This window comes from Triticum dicoccoides, chromosome 7B, assembly GCF_002162155.2.
Source record: "Triticum dicoccoides isolate Atlit2015 ecotype Zavitan chromosome 7B, WEW_v2.0, whole genome shotgun sequence".
In the NCBI taxonomy this organism is placed as follows: Eukaryota; Viridiplantae; Streptophyta; class Magnoliopsida; order Poales; family Poaceae; genus Triticum; species Triticum dicoccoides.
The window spans coordinates 565,224,157-565,228,887 of NC_041393.1; the positions used below are offsets into that span (position 1 = coordinate 565,224,157).

At 40.4% G+C, this 4,731-nt stretch overlaps 1 long non-coding RNA gene across 4 annotated transcripts; it reads left to right on the plus strand.

Annotated features, from left to right (window-relative positions):
• The first annotated feature begins 12 nt into the window (after positions 1 to 12).
• LOC119339859 lies at positions 13 to 4,415 on the plus strand. 4 transcript variants are annotated; one of them, XR_005164241.1, is made up of 6 exons: positions 13 to 448; positions 1,716 to 1,817; positions 2,666 to 2,748; positions 2,856 to 2,942; positions 3,995 to 4,217; positions 4,375 to 4,415. It is a non-coding gene; the product is annotated as an uncharacterized LOC119339859 (long non-coding RNA). The 4 variants fall into 4 exon arrangements; XR_005164242.1 differs by lacking the exon at positions 1,716 to 1,817 and having other exon boundaries at positions 16 to 448; XR_005164244.1 differs by lacking the exons at positions 3,995 to 4,217; positions 4,375 to 4,415 and adding an exon at positions 3,134 to 3,684 and having other exon boundaries at positions 19 to 448.
• The last annotated feature ends 316 nt before the right edge of the window (positions 4,416 to 4,731 follow it).

Here is a 4,731-nt window from a genome sequence, read left to right on the forward strand (position 1 = left end):
CCTCACTGGTCGCCGCCGCCGCCCTCACCGGTCGCCGCCGCCGTCGCTTTCCCCTACATGGCCGGAGGATAGGCCATCCCGCCGGTCCATTCCCGCCCCACCCCCATCCCGCGCGTGGAATCCCCTTTGACTCCCAGCCGCCCCCGCCGACGCCCACCAGCCGCGCCTTCCGGCGGGCCGCCTCGTGTCGCCCGATCCGCCACCCGTCCCGCATCCTCACCCAGGTTCGTCCGGAGCTCCTCCTCCTCCCACCGATACTGCCTCTGCTTGCTTGCGATTGCCGCTGGATCTGCGCTTGCTGCCGGTCCGGTGGCGTTCGAGGTCAGGGACAAGCTGGCCTCGCTCAAGGCCGACGACTGGGTGCGTGTCGTGGCCGTGTTTGTTCTCGGAAAAGAGTGGCAGTTCAAGGATTGGCCCTTCAAGGGCCATGTCGACATCTTCAACAAAGGTTTGCCACTCTAGTTACTGCTTGCCTGCTTATAGTATATCTGCGATTTGTTGTGTTTGCATCTCCGAGAGCTTCATTAGTTTTTGCTCAATGACTGTAGAAATAATCACATCACATCGGTGATTCAAGATTTTCGTACAGAGAGGTTCATAGTGATCGCTGAATTGTCCATCGACATTGCAGGATAGGGTTGTTCTATACCGGGAGGGAGTACACTTTGAGTGCTTACTTTGTTAACCCAACTAGCGGTGTGACCCGCACAATTTGCGCGGCTAGATTTCTAGTGTGCCTTTATATCCATATTGGCATTGATATGTTGCTAAGCCTTAGACATTACCAAAAATACAATACACATTTGTCAATAAAAGAAAAATAACGCATATAGCGGACTCTATTGAATTTTTTTATTGTGTTGGTAGTAACATATTTTGTACTATGTGACAATAGAAAACCATTGGATTGTGCTGCCTGGATGCCATGCTAATCTATTTGGAGTTTTTTTTAATCTTTTTCTTTTCTTCTTCTAAATAATCAATTTGGTTTTGCCTTTTTTCGATGACTGCCCTTTTATTTTTTTATTTTACTAACAATTTTTAAAAGACTCTCTAATAAGACTTATAATATAACATTAATGTCTAATAGAACCACCTCGTCATTATTGAAGTTGCATTGTGCAATGTCATGTACAGAGATGCTTCTACCATTCTACACATGCCAATATAGTGTTGCTCTAATTATCTCTGTTGCTTAGCTGTGTAGTACAATATAAAATTATTCAGGTGTATTAATAAAAAATGCTAAATAACCTCGCACTTTATATCTTGACATATCTATGTGTATTTCACGAAGGAACTAAATAACACATGTGGGAGGTGCTCTATTTTTTTCTAGTTTTAAACTGATATGCATGTGGTCCTCTTGCACGTGCCCTTCCCTTTACTTAGAATCACATTGGCTTGTTCCATCATTTATTCTGGGTATATAGTTTCTTTAGAGCCAAAAAGTATAATGTGCACATAATGTACGGCTTCACGCTGCTACTTTTGTTTCTTTGTTTGTCATTGTATCCAATCTATTCCTATAAGTCTGCAGTGTGTTATAAATTGTATGAAACAATGGGAATCAATACATCGTATTATCTTCTTGTTTTTTACAAACAGCTCTCAGAATAATATAGAGAAATTAGTGGTACTGTAAATTGCTAAATTGCTTTGTTGAGGACGGTCAAGCCCATGATCTACTTCTGAACCAAACAATTTGCATGCAGGGATAAGATCCCATCGCGGACTGAACATCGTCCACCGCTCGATGTGGCCGATGGCTGCCGTGCGCTTGTGAACCGAATGTCTAGCTGCAGTCCTTTGGATGTGTACGTGCATCAAGTCTTTTCTTCCTCCTCAATTTACATGCAGAGATTGTATCCACCGGCCATTGACGTGATCTGCCTCTAGACGTAGCTGGTAGCTGCTTGCGATCCGAACGGGAGATGCCCCAAGATGACATAATATTACCTGCCGACCTATTAATCTATTCCAAACGTAAGGGCTTCTTGAACGCATCGTAGGTTTTTTTCTTAGGAAAAAACGTGTCCTAGTAGGACATGACTTGTTTGTTACCGTATATATACGTGATGGTTTTTTTTTTGAGGATCCGTGATGGATTATTCCTATGTATGAGTTTCCTTGTTCTACACTTGAACGTGTCCAACATGATAGTACAATCTGGTTGTACATGGGACCTGGCGGTGTCATGTTTTTTTGTATGTATGAGTTTCCTTGTTCTACACTTGAACGTGTCCAACATGATAGTACAATCTGGTTGTACATGGGACCTGGCGGTGTCATGTTTTTTTTATTCCCGTGTTATGAGTTTCTATTTAACTAATCTCAACTGTTCAATATCTTAACTTTGTATAGATGAATCTTAACCGTTAGTTCTGTATTGTTTTAAGTATATAATAGATTGGGTTAAAATGATGCTTGTTTTTGGCATTGACATTGGTTGTCGAGCAGGAAATCACTGCTGCTATGACTAACCAAATCATACCCGTTTGCCCGCACCTTTTGTCTCTGTTCCTAGCAAAGCCTCCCACTAAACTTGGTCAAAAATTTATGGTATTTGTAATGCAACATGGAACATTAGATTGCACTGTTTCTCTTTTCAGCACAGCAAGTCGATACCATCTGTGGCCTAACATTTTAAACTTTTCTCTCTCAGTTATTGGGTTCTTTGTATGCTTTGAAGATGATAGTGTCGATTCAGCAAAAGTGGTCAAACAGTGGAATGTCAAAATCATATCTGTGAGTGGGAGGAATTTTTCATATGTTTTCTTGGTTATTGTAATCAAATTCTATTTTGCTCCCACTTACAGCTGCTTTATTAATTGTGTTATTAACCTATGGTGCAGATAAGCAAGAATAAAAGGCATCAAGACAGACCGGCTGCTCTGGAGGTGTGGGATCGGCTGGATGAATTTGTGCGGGCACGCTCATAGGTGAACCCTCATGTGTATCTAACCGTGTGATCTTTTAAGTTGTCCCTTCCATTCTGTACTTGATACGGGCAAAACCTTGAATTCCTGGTGAATTCTATAACCGGGTTTTGTAGGATTGGCCATCATGTGTTTTCTTAATTTTAAGTGTCTTTGCAGTAACCTTAGTGATACATGTGTGTTTTTACTGAAAGTTCAATGTAGTTCTTTGTGCTATGGACTTATCAAGCATTTGACGACCAAGATATAGTGCACGGGGAGTCCTGCAGATAACTGGGACTAAGGCTTCACTTCAAATATGCATGATGATATCAGATTGTGCTATCCAAGTTGGTTTTATAACAAGAGAAGCCATCATAGTGTGCAACTTCCTTATTGTCATGTTTCAGTAATTCACACTGGTAGTATTAGTATTAGTTGTTGGCTTCTTGCTGTTGCTTTATTACTGTGAGAAGTATCCAGAAATGGTATCAACTACTAGCATCTTGACATTGTTATTTTAATTAATTTGGGATTCACATGTGTCTATATATTGTTTATTTGAATAGGACGCTTCAGGATTTGCTAAGTGTAACCTTTTCAGTTCTACTATGTTCATAGTAGGTTTTTCCTTTATGCAAGTTAAACTGTTCCAACTTCTTGCTAGAAGTGGTCATGTAATGTCATCATTGAGCTTACATGTTGTAATTTTTATGGTCTGTCAGACATATCACCGGTAATGAGATAATGAACCCGTGGTGGCAACTGGGCTAGGATATATACTCCGTCCATTCCGAATTACTTGTCGCACGTATGGATGTATCTAGATGTATTTTAGTTCTAGATACATCCATTTTAGCGATGAGTAATTTGGAACGGAGGGAGTAGTTGATTGCAATTCTTCATATCGTGTTGGTTAACTGTCAGATTTCTATACCCTACATTTTGCTTAGGATATTAACCTTACCTGTTTCGAGTTGGTGTTAATTACTTTTTCTTATATTTTGAATGAATTTGATCAATCTTTTTTCATGGCCTCATCCCTTGGTGACATTTTCTTCTGATTTCGTTTTCAGTCGCTGTTATCACCCAAATACTCAAATACCATGTTGGGTGATGGAAGTGGACTTATGCTGGCTGAGTTGTCGACAAGCAGAACAACCACCCCTACATCCCAGCCTTTGTATTTCAGGTGCCGGTCGATGGCGGAATGAGATGCCAGGAACCTACCTTCCTTCTGCATTCATGAGGATTGGTTACTCATATATACATGGATGTGCGTACATGGCCAGGACTTATGTACGTGTCCGACCTGCCCTCTTTTACTTTTTCTTAGCATGAGGTCTAGACAACTGCTTATGTGTGTACGTGATCATGACTCTTTTTGACGGGCTATTTCTAATTCTTTCTATTTTTAAGGGAATATTTCTAATTCTTTCTATGTCCCATTTTGTAGATTTGCTTCAGATCACGGAAGCTTGGGTTGATGGAGTGCTTGTCTTTAGTTTTTGTTTTGACTTTGTGAAACTTGCTACCTATGATGAAACTGTGTAATATTGATGAAACTATGTATATGTATGGATGAAACTTGCTACTATTGGTAAACAATTGGTAACATGTGTTGTATATGTGTTCGATATATATGTGTTCATGACTATTGGTAATATGTGTTCAATATGCTATATTGGTCATATAAATATATTTGTGTTTGATTTTCTGTGAAAATGAATTGATATAAGAAAAAAAATATTAAATGGGGCAATATAGGAACTTTGCCATCAGCTGGCAGATGGCAAAGAGGCCATGTGTCATC